At 39.3% G+C, this 23,907-nt stretch overlaps 1 pseudogene; it reads left to right on the plus strand.

The window, feature by feature from the left end:
• Positions 1-936: 936 nt before the first annotated feature.
• Positions 937-23,907, plus strand: part of LOC139753273 (charged multivesicular body protein 4b pseudogene) — a 47,704-nt pseudogene continuing 24,733 nt past the window's right edge.

The following is a 23,907-nucleotide window of genomic DNA, read 5'->3' on the forward strand; positions in this document are numbered from 1 at the left end:
AATATCCTAGTAGACGTAAGCAAAGGAATAAATGAATAACTGTGAAACCCTGTAGTATTTTGTAGTCTTTGCATTATACATCCTACTTATAAAGTCGTACCCTCCATTATATCTGTTCCAGCAATGAACTCTTCACGTTGATGATGAACAGAAAGGCTTTTCATCGCTCCAGATGACACACGCCCTGAAGTTCAATCCCTCCTCTGCATACTGTTAGCAAAGCAAAGTCGGTATTCTCTGTGTCTCTCACTGAGCTTTTCTTTTATAGCAGACGTCCGATGGTGTATGCCAGACTCGTGTAGCTTCTTCCTCACCGTTCCCTTGGAGTAACGTCGAGTCTTACCTGTTCCCCAATGGTGACAGCATTCGTGAAGGGGTTTGCTACAACTGCTCCACGTATAGCTTCATCCTGAGCTGGTGTTGTTTCTCTGGGATGTGCTGACTTTAGCCGATCATCGAGATGTTTCTTTTCATCCCATCTTCTTAACCATTTATACACTGTTGTGTGAGACATCCCCAGCTCCAGCGATATTTCTGATGCCATCAGGAGAGCCAGTCTCTCATGCCTACGATGCTTCCGCGTTGAGTAGTTTTCGCCAAGTTCATTTTGACGGTTGGTGACGGGGTGTGTGGAGCGAATGTCAGTAGACCGCCAACCGATTTTCAAACAATGCTTAGGCTTCGAATATAGAAATATAGTAAGCTTCGAAATATCAAACGAGATAAATGGTGGGATCCAAACCCCTGATAGATGCCACCGACTGCACGAATACTTTCAGCTTCGTAGTGTCTTAAATATAAGTCATACAACTTAACATAGCAAATCAGTTGTACATAATAGAAATTATACTGTGGTATTGCAAAAAATACACATACATGTAATTCTTATCTATTACATAGAGTATTCATACACACAACTCATTTATATATGACTACATGGCAATGACAGATTGTGATATATCGACCAATAACACAGTATGACAAAAACGTTACCCCTCCATTCATGACATGTCCTCACCAATAAATATGGGTAGATAAGTAGATGGGCCATTATTCGTGTTTCCAGGCGTTACCTCGCTAACACGGGAAACGATGATCGAGTACAATGATTATAGTAGTAATGATAATTATGATAATAATAACAATAATAATAATAACAATGACAATGATAATAATAATGATAATGATAATAGTAATAATAGTAATAATGGTAATAATAATAATGATAATAATAATAATAATAATAATAATAATAATAATAATAATAATAATAATAATAATAATAATAATAATAATAATAATAGTAATGATAATGATAATAATAATAATGATAATAATAATAATAATAATAATAACAACAATAAAAATAATAGTAACAATAATAATAATAATAATAATAATAATAATAATAATAATAATAATAATAATAATAATAATAATGATAATAATAATAATAATAATAATAATAATAATAATAATAATAATAATAATAATAATAATGATAATAATAATAATAATAATAATAATAGTAATAACAATAATGATAATAATAATAATAATGATAATAATAATAATAATAATAATAATAATAATAATAATAATAATAATAATAATAATAATAATAATAATAATAATGGTAATAATAATAATAATGATAGTAATAACGACGATAATAATAATAATGTTGATAATGATAATAATGATAATAACAATAATAATGATAGTAATAACAAAGATAATACTAATAATTTTAATTATGATAATAATGATAATAATAATATTAATAATAACAATAATAATAATGATAATAATCATAATACGGATAATAATGAAATTAATAATAATGATGATAGTAATAATAATAATAACAACAATGATAATAATTGTAATAATAATGATAATAATAATGATAATGATAAAGATAATAATGACAATGATAATAATAATAATGATAATGATAATAATATAATAGGGGAGAAAGAATAATTCCCATGCATTCCCCGCGTGTCGTAGATGGCGACAAAAAAGGGAAGGAGCGGGAGAGTGGAAATCCTTCCCTCTGCTTTTTTTTTTTAATTTTCCAAAAAAAGAAACAGAGAAGGGGGCCAGAAGGGGATATTCCCTTAAAAGCCCAGACCTCTGTTCGTAGCGCTACCTCGCTGATGCGGGAAATGGCGAATAGATTGAAAGAAAAAAAAGAAACATATATATATATATATATATATATATATATATATATATATATATATATATATATATATATATATATATATATATTCCTATGAGTCCACGGGGAAAATAAAACACGAAAAGTTCCCAAGTGCACTTTCGTGAATAATCACATCATCAGGGGAGACACAAGAGAGAAATATAACAGTCAGTTCATATACATCAAAGAAACGAAGCTAGGACGCCATTTGGTAGACATGTGATTGTCCAAAACATACAACGAGCGTTCATAAACTTATCATTTTACAAATCTTATCAACAATAAAGTTATCTAATTTGTACAGACCATCCCTAATATTAAGATTATAATTCTTTGTGTATTTGATAAGAGAAGATTCAATGATATTTTTCTTGGTAATAGAGTTAGAGTTAACAACTGAGATGGCGTTACTCCAGTCAATACAATGATCATAGTTTTTAACATGATTAAACAAGGCATTTGATTCTTGTCCCGTTCTTATACTATATTTGTGTTGCTTAAGTCTAAATGAAAGATCCTTACCAGTCTGACCAACATAAAATTTATCACAGTTACACATAAACAAAATTTTCCAGCAAGACCTATAGTGAATTCAGTAGGCTCCATCACATATAAATTATCAAAATGGTTAGTTTCCTTATTAAGCCATTTAGTGAGTAAGGTATCAAATTCTAATATCATGAACAATGTAGATTTAGTCAACAAGCTAAACAATATCAACATTAATTTTGATTTCAAACTAGTTAGCTTTGATGATTCCTCACTTTTCACTAAAGTTCCAGTTGATGACCTTTTAGAATATTTATTTGATGTCTTGGATGATATTCATTTACCTGTTTCAAAGTCTAACTTCATTGAACTGAAAAAATTGTGTATGAAATACTGGGTATTTCAATTTAATGCAGATTATTATGCTCAAAAATTTGGTATGGCAATGGGTAACCCTCTTTCACCTGTACTAAGTAATATTTATATGGAATTTTTTGAAACAAAATTACAAAAGGATATCTTACCCACTAATGCAATTTGGTTTAGGTATGTAGATGATGTTCTTTGTGTTTGGCCAACAAATGAATATTTACAAACATTTCTCCCCTTAACAATTTAGTATCTTCCATCAAATTTACTATAGAAAATGAAAATAATGGTATGTTACCATTTTTAGATTGCATGATCCATAGACAAGTAAACAAGTTTAAGTTTAGCATATACAGAAAACCCACCAATGCATGCTCATATATCCATTATTACTCATCTTAACATGACAGAGTTAGATTATCATCAATTCAATCTATGTTCCTAAGGGCATTACGTATTTGCAGTCCACAGTTCATTGATGATGAGTTTGAGAAGATATATTCTATTGGATATAAGTTAAAGTACCCTAGAACTTTCATTGATAAATCCCTTAAGTTAGCAAAGAAATCATTTTATAAAGTTGAGCCCAAACCTCCCATTGACACCGAGAATCTTTTAGTTCTCCCCTTTTCATAATAATTTCACTTTGCTTCCCATGTTCCTTAAATACTTTAATGTAAATGTTGTTCGTAGCAACAATAATACTATAAAGAATATCTTAATCAGGAATTCACCAGAAAATTCTCTTGGTTGCATCTATAAAGTTCCTTGTGGAAACTGTGATAAATTTTATGTTGGTCAGACTGGTAAGGATCTTTCTGTTAGAATTAAGCAACATAAATATAGTATAAGAACGGGACAAGAATCAAATGCCTTGTTTAATCACGTTAAAAACTATGATCATTGTATTGGCTGCAGTAACGCCATCTCAGGTGTTAACTATAACTCTATTACGAAGAGAAATATCATTGAATCTTCTATTATTAAATACAAAAAGAATTATAATCTTAATATTAGTAATGGTCTGTACAAATAAGATAACTTTATTGTTGATAAGATTTGTAAAATGATGAGTTTATTAACACTCGTTGTATGTTTAGGACAATCACATGTTTAACAAATGGCGTCCTAGCTTCGTCTCTTCGATGTATATCAACTGACTGTTATATTTCTCTCTTGTGTCTCCCCTGATGAAGTGACTATTACACGAAAGTGCACTTGGGAACTTTTCTTGTTTCATTTTCCACGCGGACTCATAGGAATATCTTGATCACGCGCAAATTTGTGATCCTCTCCAATATATATACATATATATCTATCTCTCTCTCTCTCTCTCTCTCTCTCTCTCTCTCTCTCTATATATATATATATATATATATATATATATATATATATATATATATATATATATATATATATATATATATATATATATATATATATATATATATAAGTTGATGGAGAGAGATGGGTGATTATTGGTGCATATGCATCTGGGCATGAGAAGAAAGATCATTAGAGGCAAGTGTTTTGGGAGCAGCTGAATGAGTGTGTTAGTGGTTTTGATGCACGAGACCGGGTTATAGTGATGGGTGATTTGAATGCAAAGGTGAGTAATGTGGCAGTTGAGGGTATAATTGGTATACATGGGGTGTTCAGTGTTGTAAATGGAAATGGTGAAGAGCTTGTAGATTTATGTGCTGAAAAAGGACTGGTGATTGGGAATACCTGGTTTAAAAAGCGAGATATACATAAGTATATTTATGTAAGTAGGAGAGATGGCCAGAGAGCGTTATTGGATTACGTGTTAATTGACAGGCGCACGAAAGAGAGACTTTTGGATGTTAATGTGCTGAGAGGTGCAACTGGAGGGATGTATGATCATTATCTTGTGGAGGCTAAGGTGAAGATTTGTATGGGTTTTCAGAAAAGAAGAGTGAATGTTGGGGTGAAGAGGGTGGTGAGAGTAAGTGAGCTTGGGAAGGAGACTTGTGTGATGAAGTACCAGGAGAGACTTAGTACAGAATGGAAAAAGGTGAGAACAATGGAAGTAAGGGGAGTGGGGGAGGAATGGGATGTATTTAGGGAATCAGTGATGGATTGCGCAAAAGATGCTTGTGGCATGAGAAGAGTGGGAGATGGGTTGATTAGAAAGGGTAGTGAGTGGTGGGATGAAAAAGTAAGAGTATTAGTGAAAGAGAAGAGAGAGGCATTTGGACGATTTTTCCAGGGAAAAATTGCAATTGAGTGGGAGATGTATAAAAGAAAGAGACATGAGGTCAAGAGAAAGGTGCAAGAGGTGAAAAAAAGGGCAAATGAGAGTTGGGGTGAGAGAGTATCATTAAATTTTAGGGAGAATAAAAAGATGTTCTGGAAGGAGGTAAATAAAGTGCGTAAGACAAGGGAGCAAATGGGAACTTCAGTGAAGGGCGCAAATGGGGAGGTGATAACAAGTAGTGGTGATGTGAGAAGGAGATGGAGTGAGTATTTTGAAGGTTTGTTGAATGTGTTTGATGATAGAGTGGCAGATATAGGGTGTTTCGCTCGAGGTGGTGTGCAAAGTGAGAGGGTTAGGGAAAATGATTTGGTAAACAGAGAAGAGGTAGTGAAAGCTTTGCGGAAGATGAAAGCCGGCAAGGCAGCAGGTTTGGATGGTATTGCAGTGGAATTTATAAAAAAAGGTGGTGACTGTATTGTTGACTGGTTGGTAAGGTTATTTAATGTATGTATGACTCATGGTGAGGTGACTGAGGACTGGCGGAATGCGTGCATAGTGCCATTGTACAAAGGCAAAGGGGATAAGAGTGAGTGCTCATATTACAGAGGTATAAGTTTGTTGAGTATTCCTGGTAAATTATATGGGAGGGTATTGATTGAGAGGGTGAAGGCATGTACAGAGCATCAGATTGGGGAAGAGCAGTGTGGTTTCAGAAGTGGTAGAGGATGTGTGGATCAGGTGTTTGCTTTGAAGAATGTATGTGAGAAATACTTAGTAAAGTAGATGGAATATGTATGTAGCATTTATGGATCTGGAGAAGGCATATGATAGAGTTGATAGAGATGCTCTGTGGAAGGTATTAAGAATATTTGGTGTGGGAGGAAAGTTGTTAGAAGCAGTGAAAAGTTTTTATCGAGGATGTAAGGCATGTGTACGTGTAGGAAGAGAGGAAAGTGACTGGTTCTCAGTGAATGTAGGTTTGCGGCAGGGGTGTGTGATGTCTCCATGGTTGTTTAATTTGTTTATGGATGGGGTTGTTAGGGAGGTGAAGGCAAGAGTTTTGGAAAGAGGGGCAAGTATGAAGTCTGTTGTGGATGAGAGAGCTTGGGAAGTGAGTCAGTTGTTGTTCGCTGATGATACAACGCTGGTGGCTGATTCATGTGAGAAATTGCAAAAGCTAGTGACTGAGTTTGGTAAAGTGTATGAAAGAAGAAAGTTAAGAGTAAATGTGAATAAGAGCAAGGTTATTAGCTACAGTAGGGTTGAGGGTCTAGTCAATTGGGAGGTAAGTTTGAATGGAGAAAAACTGGAGGAAGTAAAGTCTTTTAGATATCTGGGAGTGGATCTGGCAGCGGATGGAACCATGGAAGCGGAAGTGAATCATAGGGTGGGGGAGGGGGCGAAAATCCTGGGAGCATTGAAGAATGTGTGGAAGTCGGGAACATTATCTCGGAAAGCAAAAATGGGTATGTTTGAAGGAATAATGGTTCCAACAATGTTGTATGGTTGCGAGGCGTGGGCTATGGATAGAGTTGTGCGCAGGAGGGTGGATATGCTGGAAATGAGATGTTTGAGGACAATGTGTGATGTGAGGTGGTTTGATCGAGTAAGTAATGTAAGGGTAAGAGAGATGTGTGGAAATAAAAAGAGCGTGGTTGAGATAGCAGAAGAGGGTGTTTTGAAATGGTTTGGTCACATGGAGAGAATGAGTGAGGAAAGATTGACAACGAGGATATATGTGTCGGAGTTGGAGGGAACGAGGAGAAGTGGGAGACCAAATTGGAGGTGGAAAGATGGAGTGAAAAAGATTTTGAGTGATCGGGGCCTGAACATGCAGGAGGGTGAAAGGAGGGCAAGGAATAGAGTGAATTGGATCGATGTGGTATACCGTTGTTGACGTGCTGTCAGTGGATTGAATCAGGGCATATGAAGCGTCTGGGGTAAACCATGGAAAGTTTTGTGGGGCCTGCATGTGGAATGAGAGCTGTGGTTTCGGGCATTATTACATGACAGCTGGAGATTGAGTGTGAACGAATGGGGCCTTTTTTATCTTTTCCTAGCGCTACCTCGCACATATGAGGGGGGAGGGGGATGGAATTCCATGTGTGGCGAGATGGCGATGGGAATGAATAAAGGCAGACAGTGTGAATTGTGTGCATGGGTATATATGTATGTGTCTGTGTGTGTATATATATGTGTAAATTGAGATGTATAGGTATGTATATTTGCGTGTGTGGACGTGTGTGTATATACATGTGTATGGGGGTGGGTTGGGCCATTTTTTTCTTCTGTATCTTTGCGCTACCTTGCAAATGCGGGTGACAGCGACAAAGCAAAATATAGAAATAAAAAATACATATATATATATATATATATATATATATATATATATATATATATATATATATATATATATATATATATATATATATATATATATATATATATATATATATATACATATATATGTATATATATATATATATATATTTTTTTTTTTTTTCATACTATTCGTCATTTCCCGCGATAGCGAGGTAGCGTTAAGAACAGAGGACTGGGTCTTTGAGGGAATATTCTCACCTGGCCCCCTTCTCTGTTCCTTCTTTTGGAAAATTAAAAGAAAAAAAAAAAAAAAACGAGAGGGGAGGATTTCCCCCGCTCCCTTCCCTTTTAGTCGCCTACTACGACACGCAGGGAATACGTGGGAAGTATTCTTTCTCCCCTATCCCCAGGGATAATATATATATATATATATATATATATATATATATATATATATATATATATATATATATATTTATTTTATTTATTTATTATACTTTGTCGCTGTCTCCCGCGTTTGCGAGGTAGCGCAAGGAAACAGACGAAAGAAATGGCCCAACCACCCCCCCATACACATGTATATACATACGTCCACACACGCAAATATACATACCTACATAGCTTTCCATGGTTTACCCCAGACGCTTCACATGCCTTGCTTCAATCCACTGACAGCACGTCAACCCCGGTATACCACATCGCTCCAATTCACTCTATTCCTTGCCCTCCTCTCACCCTCCTGCATGTTCAGGCCCCGATCACACAAAATCTTTTTCACTACATCTTTCCACCTCCAATTTGGTCTCCCTCTTCTCTTCGTTCCCTCCACCTCCGACACATATATCCTCTTGGTCAATCTTTCCTCACTCATCCTCTCCATGTGCCCAAACCACTTCAAAACACCCTCTTCTGCTCTCTCAACCACGCTCTTTTTATTTCCACACATCTCTCTTACCCTTACGTTACTCACTCGATCAAACCACCTCACACCACATATTGTCCTCAAACATCTCATTTCCAGCACATCCATCCTCCTGCGCACAACTCTATCCATAGCCCACGCCTCGCAACCATACAACATTGTTGGAACCACTATTCCTTCAAACATACCCATTTTTGCTTTCCGAGATAATGTTCTCGACTTCCACACATTCTTCAAGGCCCCCAGAATTTTCGCCCCCTCCCCCACCCTATGATCCACTTCCGCTTCCATGGTTCCATCCGCTGCCAGATCCACTCCCAGATATCTAAAACACTTCACTTCCTCCAGTTTTTCTCCATTCAAACTCACCTCCCAATTGACTTGACCCTCAACCCTACTGTACCTAATAACCTTGCTCTTATTCACATTTACTCTTAACTTTCTTCTTCCACACACTTTACCAAACTCAGTCACCAGCTTCTGCAGTTTCTCACATAAATCAGCCACCAGCGCTGTATCGTCAGCGAACAACAACTGACTCACTTCCCAAGCCCTCTCATCCCCAACAGACTTCATACTTGCCCCTCTTTCCAAAACTCTTGCATTTACCTCCCTAACAACCCCATCCATAAACAAATTAAACAACCATAGAGACATCACACACCCCTGCCGCGAACCTACATTCACTGAGAACCAATCACTTACCTCTCTTCCTACACGTACACATGCCTTACATCCTCGATAAAAACTTTTCACTGATTCTAACAACTTTCCTCCCACACCATATATTCTTAATACCTTCCACAGAGCATCTCTATCAACTCTATCATATGCCTTCTCCAGATCCATAAATGCTGCATACAAATCCATTTGCTTTTCTAAGTATTTCTCACATACATTCTTCAAAGCAAACACCTGATCCACACATCCTCTACCACTTCTGAAACCACACTGCTCTTCCCCAATCTGATGCTCTGTACATGCCTTCACCCTCTCAATCAATACCCTCCCATATAATTTACCAGGAATACTCAACAAACTTATACCTCTGTAATTTAAGCACTCACTCTTATCCCCTTTGCCTTTGTACAATGGCACTATGCACGCATTCCGCCAATCCTCAGGCACCTCACCATGAGTCATACATACATTAAATAACCTTACCAACCAGTCAACAATACAGTCACCCCCTTTTTTAATAAATTCCACTGCAATACCATCCAAACCTGCTGCCTTGCCGGCTTTCATCTTCCGCAAAGCTTTCACTACCTCTTCTCTGTTTACCAAATCATTTTCCCTAACCCTCTCACTTTGCACACCACCTCGACCAAAACACCCTATATCTGCCACTCTATCATCAAACACATTCAACAAACCTTCAAAATACTCACTCCATCTCCTTCTCACATCACCACTACTTGTTATCACCTCCCCATTTGCGCCCTTCACTGAAGTTCCCATTTGCTCCCTTGTCTTACGCACTTTATTTACCTCCTTCCAGAACATCTTTTTATTCTCCCTAAAATTTAATGATACTTTCTTACCCCAACTCTCATTTGCACTTTTTTTCACCTCTTGCACCTTTCTCTTGACCTCCTGTCTCTTTCTTTTATACATCTCCCACTCAATTGCATTTTTTCCCTGCAAAAATCTTCCAAATGCCTCTCTCTTCTCTTTCAATAATACTCTTACTTCTTCATCCCACCACTCACTACCCTTTCTAATCAACCCACCTCCCACTCTTCTCATTCCACAAGCATCTTTTGCGCAATCCATCACTGATTCCCTAAATACATCCCATTCCTCCCCCACTCCCCTTACTTCCATTGTTCTCATCTTTTTCCATTCTGTACTCAGTCTCTCCTGGTACTTCCTCACACAGGTCTCTTTCTCAAGCTCACTTACTCTCACCACCCTCTTCACCCCAACATTCACTGTTCTTTTCTGAAAACCCATACAAATCTTCACCTTAGCCTCCACAAGATAATGATCAGACATCCCTCCAGTTTCACCTCTCAGCACATTAACATCCAAAAGTCTCTCTTTCGCACGCCTGTCAATTAACACGTAATCCAATAACGCTCTCTGGCCATCTCTCCTACTTACATAAGTATACTTATGTATATCTCGCTTTTTAAACCAGGTATTCCCAATCATCAGTCCTTTTTCAGCACATAAATCTACAAGCTCTTCACCATTTCCATTTACAACACTGAACACCCCATGTATACCAATTATTCCCTCAACTGCCACATTACTCACCTTTGCATTCAAATCACCCATCACTATGACCTTGTCTCGTGAATCAAAACCACTAACACACTCATTCAGCTGCTCCCAAAACACTTGCCTCTCATGATCTTTCTTCTCATGCCCAGGTGCATATGCACCAATAATCACCCAACTCCCTAAATCAACTTTCAGTTTTACCCATATTAATCGAGAATTTACTTTCTTACACTCTATCATATACTCCCACAACTCCTGTTTCAGGAGTATTGCTACTCTTTCCCTTGCTCTTGTCCTCTCACTAACCCCTGACTTTACTCCCCAGACCTTCCCAAACCATTCTTCCCCTTTACCCTTGAGCTTCGTTTCACTCAGAGCCAAAACATCCAGGTTCCTTTCCTCAAACATACTAACTATCTCTCCTTTTTTCACATCTTGGTTACATCCACACACATTTAGGCACCCCACTCTGAGCCTTCGAGGAGGATGAGCACTCCCCGCGTGACTCCTTCTGTTTCCCATTTTAGAAAGTTAATACAAGGAGGGGAGGATTTCTGGCACCCCGCTCCCGTCCCCTCTAGTCACTTTCTACGACACGCGAGGAATACGTGGGAAGTATTCTTTCACCCCTATCCCCAGGGATAATATATATATATATATATATATATATATATATATATATATATATATATATATATATATATATATATATATATATATATATGAGTATATATATATATATATATATATATATATATATATATATATATATATATATATATATATATATATATATATATATATATATATATATATATATATATATATATATATATATATATATATATATAGAATGTAAGAAAGTAAATTCTCGATTAATATGGGTAAAACTGAAAGTTGATGGAGAGAGGTGGGTGATTATTGGTGCATATGCACCTGGGCATGAGAAGAAAGATCATGAGAGGCAAGTGTTTTGGGAGCAGCTAAATGAGTGTGTTAGCGGTTTTGATGCACGAGACCGGGTTATAGTGATGGGTGATTTGAATGCAAAGGTGAGTAATGTGGCAGTTGAGGGAATAACTGGTATGCATGGGGTGTTCAGTGTTGTAAATGGAAATGGTGAAGAGCTTGTAGATTTATGTGCTGAAAAAGGACTGATGATTGGGAATACCTGGTTTAAAAAGCGAGATATACATAAGTATACTTATGTAAGTAGGAGAGATGGCCAGAGAGCGTTATTGGATTACGTGTTAATTGACAGGCGCGCGAAAGAGAGACTTTTGGATGTTAATGTGCTGAGAGGTGCAACTGGAGGGATGTCTGATCATTATCTTGTGGAGGCTAAGGTGAAGATTAGTATGGGTTTTCAGAAAAGAGGAGTGAATGTTGGGGTGAAGAAGGTGGTGAGAGTAAGTGAGCTTGGGAAGGAGACCTGTGTGGGGAAGTACCAGGAGAGACTGTGTACAGAATGGAAAAAGGTGAGAACAATGGAAGTAAGGGGAGTGGGGGAGGAATGGGATGTATTTAGGGAATCAGTGATGGATTGCGCAAAAGATGCTTGTGGCATGAGAAGAGTGGGAGGTGGGCTGTTTAGAAAGGGTAGTGAGTGGTGGGATGAAGAAGTAAGAGTATTAGTGAAAGAGAAGAGAAAGGCATTTGGACGATTTTTGCAGGGAAAAAATGCAATTGAGTGGGAGAAGTATAAAAGAAAGAGACAGGAGGTCAAGAGAAAGGTGCAAGAGGTGAAAAAAAGGGCAAATGAGAGTTGGGGTGAGAGACTATCAGTAAATTTTAGGGAGAATAAAAAGATGTTCTGGAAGGAGGTAAATAGGGTGCGTAAGACAAGGGAGCAAATGGGAACTTCAGTGAAGGGCGCAAATGGGGAGGTGATAACAAGTAGCGGTGATGTGAGAAGGAGATGGAATGAGTATTTTGAAGGTTTGTTGAATGTGTCTGATGACAGAGTGGCAGATATAGGGTGTTTTGGTCGAGGTGGTGTGCAAAGTGAGAGGGTTAGGGAAAATGATTTGGTAAACAGAGAAGAGGTAGTAAAAGCTTTGCGGAAGATGAAAGCCGGCAAGGCAGCAGGTTTGGATGGTATTGCAGTGGAATTTATTAAAAAAGGGGGTGACTGTATTGTTGACTGGTTGGTAAGGTTATTTAATGTATGTATGACTCATGGTGAGGTGCCTGAGGATTGGCGGAATGCGTGCATAGTGCCATTGTACAAAGGCAAAGGGGATAAGAGTGAGTGCTCAAATTACAGAGGTATAAGTTTGTTGAGTATTCCTGGTAAATTATATGGGAGGGTATTGATTGAGAGGGTGAAGGCATGTACAGAGCATCAGATTGGGGAAGAGCAGTGCGGTTTCAGAAGTGGTAGAGGATGTGTGGATCAGGTGTTTGCTTTGAAGAATGTATGTGAGAAATACTTAGAAAAGCAAATGGATTTGTATGTAGCATTTATGGATCTGGAGAAGGCATATGATAGAGTTGATAGAGATGCTCTGTGGAAGGTATTAAGAATATATGGTGTGGGAGGCAAGTTGTTAGAAGCAGTGAAAAGTTTTTATCGAGGATGTAAGGCATGTGTACGTGTAGGAAGAGAGGAAAGTGATTGGTTCTCAGTGAATGTAGGTTTGCGGCAGGGGTGTGTGATGTCTCCATGGTTGTTTAATTTGTTTATGGATGGGGTTGTAAAGGAGGTAAATGCAAGAGTCCTGGAAAGAGGGGCAAGTATGAAGTCTGTTGGGGATGAGAGAGCTTGGGAAGTGAGTCAGTTGTTGTTCGCTGATGATACAGCGCTGGTGGCTGATTCATGTGAGAAACTGCAGAAGCTGGTGACTGAGTTTGGTAAAGTGTGTGGAAGAAGAAAGTTGAGAGTAAATGTGAATAAGAGCAAGGTTATTAGGTACAGTAGGGGTGAGGGTCAAGTCAATTGGGAGGTGAGTTTGAATGGAGAAAAACTGGAGGAAGTGAAGTGTTTTAGATATCTGGGAGTGGATCTGTCAGCGGATGGAACCATGGAAGCGGAAGTGGATCATAGGGTGGGGGAGGGGGCGAAAATTTTGGGAGCCTTGAAAAATGTGTGGAAGTCGAGAACATTATCTCGGAAAGCAAAAATGGGTATGTTTGAGGGAATAGTGGTTCCAACAATGTTGTATGGTTGCGAGGCGTGGGCTATGGATAGAGATGTGCGCAGGAGGATGGATGTGCTGGAAATGAGATGTTTGAGGACAATGTGTGGTGTGAGGTGGTTTGATCGAGTAAGTAACGTAAGGGTAAGAGAGATGTGTGGAAATAAAAAGAGCGTGGTTGAGAGAGCAGAAGAGGGTGTTTTGAAATGGTTTGGGCACATGGAGAGAATGAGTGAGGAGAGATTGACCAAGAGGATATATGTGTCGGAGGTGGAGGGAACGAGGAGAAGAGGGAGACCAAATTGGAGGTGGAAAGATGGAGTGAAAAAGATTTTGTGTGATCGGGGCCTGAACATGCAGGAGGGTGAAAGGAGGGCAAGGAATAGAGTGAATTGGAGTCATGTGGTATACAGGGGTTGACGTGCTGTCAGTGGATTGAATCAAGGCATGTGAAGCGTCTGGGGTAAACCATGGAAAGCTGTGTAGGTATGTATATTTGCGTGTGTGGACGTGTGTATGTACATGTGTATGGGGGGGGGGGGTTAGGCCATTTCTTTCGTCTGTTTCCTTGCGCTACCTCGCAAACGCGGGAGACAGCGACAAAGTATAAAAAAAAAAAAAAAAAAAAATATATATATATATATATATATATATATATATATATATATATATATATATATATATATATATATATATATATATTATTTTTTTTATTATTATACTTTGTCGCTGTCTCCCGCGTTTGCGAGGTAGCGCAAGGAAACAGACGGAAGAAATGCCCCCCCCCATACACATGTATATACATACGTCCACACACGCAAATATACATACCTACACAGCTTTCCATGGTTTACCCCAGACGCTTCACATGCCTTGATTCAATCCACTGACAGCACGTCAACCCCGGTATACCATATCGTTCCAATTCACTCTATTCCTTGCCCTCCTTTCACACTCCTGCATGTTCAGGCCCCGATCACACAAAATCTTTTTCACTCCATCTTTCCACCTCGAATTTGGTCTCACTCTTCTCCTTGTTCCCTCCACCTCCGACACATATATCCTCTTGGTCAATCTTTCCTCACTCATCCTCTCCATGTGCCCAAACCACTTCAAAACACCCTCTTCTGCTCTCTCAACCACGCTATTTTTATTTCCACACATCTCTCTTACCCTTACGTTACTCACTCGATCAAACCACCTCACACCACACATTGTCCTCAAACATCTCATTTCCAGCACATCCATCCTCCTGTGCACAACTCTATCCATAGCCCACGCCTCGCAACCATAAAACATTGTTGGAACCACTATTCCTTCAAACATACCCATTTTTGCTTTCCGAGATAATGTTCTCGACTTCCACACATTCTTCAAGGCCCCCAGAATTTTCGCCCCCTCCCCCACCCTATGATCCACTTCCGCTTCCATGGTTCCATCCGCTGTCAGATCCACTCCCAGATATCTAAAACACTTCACTTCCTCCAGTTTTTCTCCATTCAAACTCACCTCCCAATTGACTTGAACCTCAACCCTACTGTACCTAATAACCTTGCTCTTATTCACATTTACTCTTAACTTTCTTCTTCCACACACTTTTCCAAACTCAGTCACCAGCTTCTGCAGTTTCTCACATGAATCAGCCACCAGCGCTGTATCATCAGCGAACAACAACTGACTCACTTCCCAAGCTCTCTCATCCCCAACAGACTTCATAGTTGCCCCTCTTTCCAAAACTCTTGCATTTACCTCCCTAACAACCCCATCCATAAACAAATTAACCATGGAGACATCACACACCCCTGCCGCAAACCTACATTAACTGAGAACCAATCACTTTCCTCTCTTCCTACACGTACACATGCCTTACATCCTCGATAAAAACTTTTCACTGCTTCTAACAACTTTCCTCCCACACCATATATTCTTGATACCTTCCACAGAGCATCTCTATCAACTCTATCATATGCCTTCTCCAGATCCATAAATGCTACATACAAATCCATTTGCTTTTCTAAGTATTTCTCACATACATTCTTCAAAGCAAACACCTGATCCACACATCCTCTACCACTTCTGAATCCACACTGCTCTTCCCCAATCTGATGCTCTGTACATGCCTTCACCCTCTCAATCAATACCCTCCCATATACTTTACCAGGAATACTCAACAAACTTATACCTCTGTAATTTGAGCACTCACTCTTATCCCCTTTGCCTTTGTACAATGGCACTATGCACGCATTCCGCCAATCCTCAGGCACCTCACCATGAGTCATACATACATTAAATAACCTTACCAACCAGTCAACAATACAGTCACCACCTTTTTTAATAAATTCCACTGCAATACCATCCAAACCTGCTGCCTTGCCGGCTTTCATCTTCCGCAAAGCTTTCACTACCTCTTCTCTGTTTACCAAATCATTTTCCGTAACCCTCTCACTTTGCACACCACCTCCACCAAAACACCCTATATATGCCACTCTATCATCAAACACATTCAACAAACCTTCAAAATACTCACTCCATCTCCTTCTCACATCACCACTACTTGTTATCACCTCCCCATTTGCGCCCTTCACTGAAGTTCCCATTTGCTCCCTTGTCTTACGCACTTTATTTACCTCCTTCCAGAACATCTTTTTATTCTCCCTAAAATTTAATGATACTCTCTCACCCCAACTCTCATTTGCCCTTTTTTTTCTATATTGTTTCTTATATTTCTCATATGTATATATATGTGTGTGTGTATGTGTGTATATGTGCTATGTATGTGTATGTGTGTGTATGTGTATATGTATATATATATGTATATTATCCCTGAGGATAGGGGTGAAAGAATACTTCCCAAGTAATCCTCGCGTGTCGTAGAAAGCGACTATAGGGGACGGGAGCGGGGGGCCAGAAATCCTCCCCTCCTTGTATTAACTTTCTAAAATGGGAAACAGAAGAAGGAGTCACGCGGGGAGTGCTCATCCTCCTCGAAGGCTCAGAGTGGAGTGTCTAAATGTGTGTGGATGTAACCAAGATGTGAAAAAAGGAGAGATAGGTAGTATGTTTGAGGAAAGGAACCTGGATGTTTTGGCTCTGAATGAAACGAAGCTCAAGGGTAAAGGGGAAGAGTGGTTTGGGAATGTCTGGGGAGTAAAGTCAGGGGTTAGTGAGAGGACAAGAGCAAGGGAAGGAGTAGCAATACTCCTGAAACAGGAGTTCTGGGAGTATGTGATAGAGTGTAAGAAAGTAAATTCTCGATTAATATGGGTAAAACTGAAAGTTGATTTAGAGAGGTGGGTGATTATTGGTGCATATGCACCTGGGCATGAGAAAAAAGATCAAGAGAGGCAAGTGTTTTGGGAGCAGCTGAATGAGTGTGTTAGTGGTTTTGATGCACGAGACCGGGTCATAGTGATGGGTGATTTGAAAGCAAAGGTGAGTAATGTGGCAGTTGAGGGAATAATTGGTATACATGGGGTGTTCTGTGTTGTAAATGGAAATGGTGTAGAGCTTGTAGATTTATGTGCTGAAAAAGGCCTGATGATTGGGAATACCTGGTTTAAAAAGCGAGATATACATAAGTATACTTATGTAAGTAGGAGAGATGGCCAGAGAGCGTTATTGGATTACGTGTTAATTGACAGGCGTGCGAAAGAGAGACTTTTGGATGTTAATGTGCTGAGAGGTTCAACTGGAGGGATGTCTGATCATTATCTTGTGGAGGCTAAGGTGAAGATTTGTATGGGTTTTCAGAAAAGAAGAGTGAATGTTGGGGTGAAGAGGGTTGTGAGAGTAAGTGAGCTTGAGAAGGAGACCTGTGTGAGGAAGTACCAGGAGAGACTGAGTACAGAATGGAAAAAGGTGAGAACAATGGAAGTAAGGGGAGTGGGGGAGGAATGGGATGTATTTAGGGAATCAGTGATGGATTGCGCAAAAGATGCTTGTGGCATGAGAAGAGTGGGAGGTGGGTTGATTAGAAAGGGTAGTGAGTGGTGGGATGAAGAAGTAAGAGTATTAGTGAAAGAGAAGAGAGAGGCATTTGGACGATTTTTGCAGGGAAAAAATGCAATTGAGTGGGAGATGTATAAAAGAAAGAGACAGGAGGTCAAGAGAAAGGTGCAAGAATATATATATATATATATAAATATATATATATATATATATATATATATATATATATATATATATATATATATATATATACATATATATATATATATATATATATATATATATATATATATATATATATATATATATATATATATATATATATATATATATATATATATATATATATATATATATATATATATATATATATATATATATATATATATATATATATATATATATATATATATATATATATATATATATATATATATATATATATATATATATATATATATATATATATATATATATATTTTTTTTTTCTTTTTTTTATACCTCGTCGCTGTCTCCCGCGTTTGCGAGGTAGCGCAAGGAAACAGACGAAAGAAATGGCCCAACCCCCCCCCATACACATGTATATACACACGTCCACACACGCAAATATACATACCTACACAGCTTTCCATGGTTTACCCCGGACGCTTCACATGCCTTGATTCAATCCACTGACAGCACGTCAACCCCTGTATACCACATCGCTCCAATTCACTCTATTCCTTGCCCTCCTTTCACCCTCCTGCATGTTCAGGCCCCGATCACACAAAATCCTTTTCACTCCATCTTTCCACCTCCAATTTGGTCTCCCTCTTCTCCTCGTTCCCTCCACCTCCGACACATATATCCTCTTGGTCAATCTTTCCTCACTCATTCTCTCCATGTGCCCAAACCACTTCAAAACACCCTCTTCTGCTCTCTCAACCACGCTCTTTTTATTTCCACACATCTCTCTTACCCTTACGTTACTTACTCGATCAAACCACCTCACACCACACATTGTCCTCAAACATCTCATTTCCAGCACATCCATCCTCCTGCGCACAACTCTATCCATAGCCCACGCCTCGCAACCATACAACATTGTTGGAACCACTATTCCTTCAAACATACCCATTTTTGCTTTCCGGGATAATGTTCTCGACTTCCACACATTTTTCAAGGCTCCCAAAATTTTCGCCCCCTCCCCCACCCTATGATCCACTTCCGCTTCCATGGCTCCATCCGCTGCCAGATCCACTCCCAGATATCTAAAACACTTCACTTCCTCCAGTTTTTCTCCATTCAAACTCACCTCCCAATTGACTTGACCCTCAACCCTACTGTACCTAATAACCTTGCTCTTATTCACATTTACTCTTAACTTTCTTCTTCCACACACTTTACCAAACTCATTCACCAGCTTCTGCAGTTTCTCACATGAATCCGCCACCAGCGCTGTATCATCAGCGAACAACAACTGACTCACTTCCCAAGCTCTCTCATCCCCAACAGACTTCATACTTGCCCCTCTTTCCAAAACTCTTGCATTTACCTCCCTAACAACCCCATCCATAAACAAATTAAACAACCATGGAGACATCACACACCCCTGCCGCAAACCTACATTCACTGAGAACCAATCACTTTCCTCTCTTCCTACACGTACACATGCCTTACATCCTCGATAAAAACTTTTCACTGCTTCTAACAACTTGCCTCCCACACCATATATTCTTAATACCTTCCACAGAGCATCTCTATCAACTCTATCATATGCCTTCTCAAGATCCATAAATGCTACATACAAATCCATTTGCTTTTCTAAGTATTTCTCACATACATTCTTCAAAGCAAACACCTGATCCACACATCCTCTACCACTTCTGAAACCACACTGCTCTTCCCCAATCTGATGCTCTGTACATGCCTTCACCCTCTCAATCAATACCCTCCCATATAATTTACCAGGAATACTCAACAAACTTATACCTCTGTAATTTGAGCACTCACTCTTATCCCCTTTGCCTTTGTACAATGGCACTATGCACGCATTCCGCCAATCCTCAGGCACCTCACCATGAGTCATACATACATTAAATAACCTTACCAACCAGTCAACAATACAGTCACCCCCTTTTTTTATAAATTCCACTGCAATACCATCCAAACCTGCTGCCTTGCTGGCTTTCATCTTCCGCAAAGCTTTTACTACCTCTTCTCTGTTTACCAAATCATTTTCCCTAACCCTCTCACTTTGCACACCAACTCGACCCAAATACCCTATATCTGCCACTCTGTCATCAGACACATTCAACAAACCTTCAAAATACTCATTCCATCTCCTTCTCACATCACCACTACTTGTTATCACCTCCCCATTTACGCCCTTCACTGAAGTTCCCATTTGCTCCCTTGTCTTACGCACCCTATTTACCTCCTTCCAGAACATCTTTTTATTCTCCCTAAAATTTACTGATAGTCTCTCACCCCAACTCTCATTTGCACTTTTTTTCACCTCTTGCACCTTTCTCTTGACCTCTTGTCTCTTTCTTTTATACTTCTCCCACTCAATTGCATTTTTTCCCTGCAAAAATCGTCCAAATGCCTCTCTCTTCTCTTTCACTAATACTCTTACTTCTTCATCCCACCACTCACTACCCTTTCTAAACAGCCCACCTCCCACTCTTCTCATGCCACAAGCATCTTTTGCGCAATCCATCACTGATTCCCTAAATACATCCCATTCCTCCCCCACTCCCCTTACTTCCATTGATCTCACCTTTTTCCATTCTGTACACAGTCTCTCCTGATACTTCCTCACACAGGTCTCCTTCCCAAGCTCACTTACTCTCACCACCTTCTTCACCCCAACATTCACTCTTCTTTTCTGAAAACCCATACTAATCTTCACCTTAGCCTCCACAAGATAATGATCAGACATCCCTCCAGTTGCACCTCTCAGCACATTGACATCCAAAAGTCTCTCTTTCGCACGCCTGTCAATTAACACGTAATCCAATAACGCTCTCTGGCCATCTCTCCTACTTACATAAGTATACTTATGTATATCTCGCTTTTTAAACCAGGTATTCCCAATCATCAGTCCTTTTTCAGCACATAAATCTACAAGCTTTTCACCATTTCCATTTACAACACTGAACACCCCATGCATACCAATTATTCCCTCAACTGCCACATTACTCACCTTTGCATTCAAATCACCCATCACTATAACCCGGTCTCGTGCATCAAAACCGCTAACACACTCATTTAGCTGCTCCCAAAACACTTGCCTCTCATGATCTTTCCTCTCATGCCCAGGTGCATATGCACCAATAATCACCCACCTCTCTCCATCAACTTTCAATTTTACCCATATTAATCGAGAATTTACTTTCTTACATTCTATCACATACTCCCACAACTCCTGTTTCAGGAGTATTGCTACTCCTTCCCTTGCTCTTGTCCTCTCACTAACCCCTGACTTCACTCCCCAGACATTTCCAAACCACTCTTCCCCTTTACCCTTGAGTTTCGTTTCACTCAGAGCCAAAACATCCAGGTTCCTTTCCTCAAACATACTACCTATCTCTCCTTTTTTTACATCTTGGTTACATCCACACACATTTAGGCACCCCACTCTGAGCCTTCGAGGAGGATGAGCACTCCCCGCGTGACTCCTTCTTCTGTTTCCCATTTTAGAAAGTTAATACAAGGAGGGGAGGATTTCTGGCCCCCCGCTCCCGTCCCCTCTAGTCGCTTTCTACGACACGCGAGGAATACGTGGGAAGTATTCTTTCACCCCTATCCCCAGGGATAATATACATATATATACACACACACACACACACACACACACACATACACACACATACGCACATACACACACACACACACACACATACATATACATATGAAAAATGTAAGAAACAATTTAGAAAACAAACTTTTAGCTTGAAAAGAATGAAAAAAAAATGAACGTCACATAATGGATCAACCTCTGGCTATGGAAAAGGAAATGTACAATTTATTCACACAAACGTCAATAGCAGTTCTCATCAATTTCACCACTGAATCAATAAGCTTCAATGTCTAAGCTACATTTTTCTCCAACTTCACTATTTTCTTGTCAAAACACCATGCATGAAAACTATCACTCCAGTAACACAACTATAAACATTTACTTCCCCTTTAAAAAGTTCTGGGGAAGTCTGTCTCGATACACCGCGGCGAGGCGACGCGACGCTGACACAATCACTGTCACAATATCACTTCTGCCTCCTTCCAAGCGTTGTTTCAGGGAATAATTCCGGGTTGCTGAAGTGCCGCACAGGCTGGCACGATAGCCCGGGCCACATATATATATATATATATATATATATATATATATATATATATATATATATATATATATATATATATATATATATATATATATATATATATAACCGCAGTGCGGTTTCAGAAGTGGTAGAGGATGTGTGGATCAGGTGTTTGCTTTGAAGAATGTATGTGAGAAATACTTAGAAAAGCAAATGGATTTGTATGTAGCATTTATGGATCTGGAGAAGGCATATGATAGAGTTGATAGAGATGCTCTGTGGAAGGTATTAAGAATATATGGTGTGGGAGGCAAGTTGTTAGAAGCAGTGAAAAGTTTTTATCGAGGATGTAAGGCGTGTGTACGTGTAGGAAGAGAGGAAAGTGATTGGTTCTCAGTGAATGTAGGTTTGCGGCAGGGGTGTGTGATGTCTCCATGGTTGTTTAATTTGTTTATGGATGGGGTTGTAAGGGAGGTAAATGCAAGAGTCCTGGAAAGAGGGGCAAGTATGAAGTCTGTTGGGGATGAGAGAGCTTGGGAAGTGAGTCAGTTGTTGTTCGCTGATGATACAGCGCTGGTGGCTGATTCATGTGAGAAACTGCAGAAGCTGGTGACTGAGTTTGGTAAAGTGTGTGGAAGAAGAAAGTTGAGAGTAAATGTGAATAAGAGCAAGGTTATTAGGTACAGTAGGGGTGAGGGTCAAGTCAATTGGGAGGTGAGTTTGAATGGAGAAAAACTGGAGGAAGTGAAGTGTTTTAGATATCTGGGAGTGGATGTGTCAGCGGATGGAACCATGGAAGCGGAAGTGGATCATAGGGTGGGGGAGGGGGCGAAAATTTTGGGAGCCTTGAAAAATGTGTGGAAGTCGAGAACATTATCTCGGAAAGCAAAAATGGGTATGTTTGAGGGAATAGTGGTTCCAACAATGTTGTATGGTTGCGAGGCGTGGGCTATGGATAGAGATGTGCGCAGGAGGATGGATGTGCTGGAAATGAGATGTTTGAGGACAATGTGTGGTGTGAGGTAGTTTGATCGAGTAAGTAACGTAAGGGTAAGAGAGATGTGTGGAAATAAAAAGAGCGTGGTTGAGAGAGCAGAAGAGGGTGTTTTGAAATGGTTTGGGCACATGAAGAGAATGAGTGAGGAGAGATTGACCAAGAGGATATATGTGTCGGAGGTGGAGGGAACGAGGAGAAGAGGGAGACCAAATTGGAGGTGGAAAGATGGAGTGAAAAAGATTTTGTGTGATCGGGGCCTGAACATGCAGGAGGGTGAAAGGAGGGCAAGAAATAGAGTGAATTGGAGTCATGTGGTATACAGGGGTTGACGTGCTGTCAGTGGATTGAATCAGGGCATGTGAAGCGTCTGGGGTAAATCATGGAAAGCTGTGTAGTTATGTATATTTGCGTGTGTGGACGTGTGTATGTACATGTGTATGGGGGGGGGGGGGGTTGGGCCATTTCTTTCGTCTGTTTCCTTGCGCTACCTCGCAAACGCGGGAGACAGCGAGAAGTATAAAAAAAAAAAAAAAAAAGAATATATATATATATATATATATATATATATATACATATATATATATATATATATATATATATATATATATATTTTTTTTTTTCTGTTTTTTTTTTTGCTTTGTCGCTGTCTCCCGCGTTTGCGAGGTAGCGCAAGGAAACAGACGAAAGAAATGGCCCAACCCACCCCCATACACATGTATATACATACGTCCATACACGCAAATATACAGACCTACACAGGTTT

Source organism: Panulirus ornatus, chromosome 2 (genome assembly GCF_036320965.1).
Source record: "Panulirus ornatus isolate Po-2019 chromosome 2, ASM3632096v1, whole genome shotgun sequence".
NCBI lineage: Eukaryota > Metazoa > Arthropoda > Malacostraca > Decapoda > Palinuridae > Panulirus > Panulirus ornatus.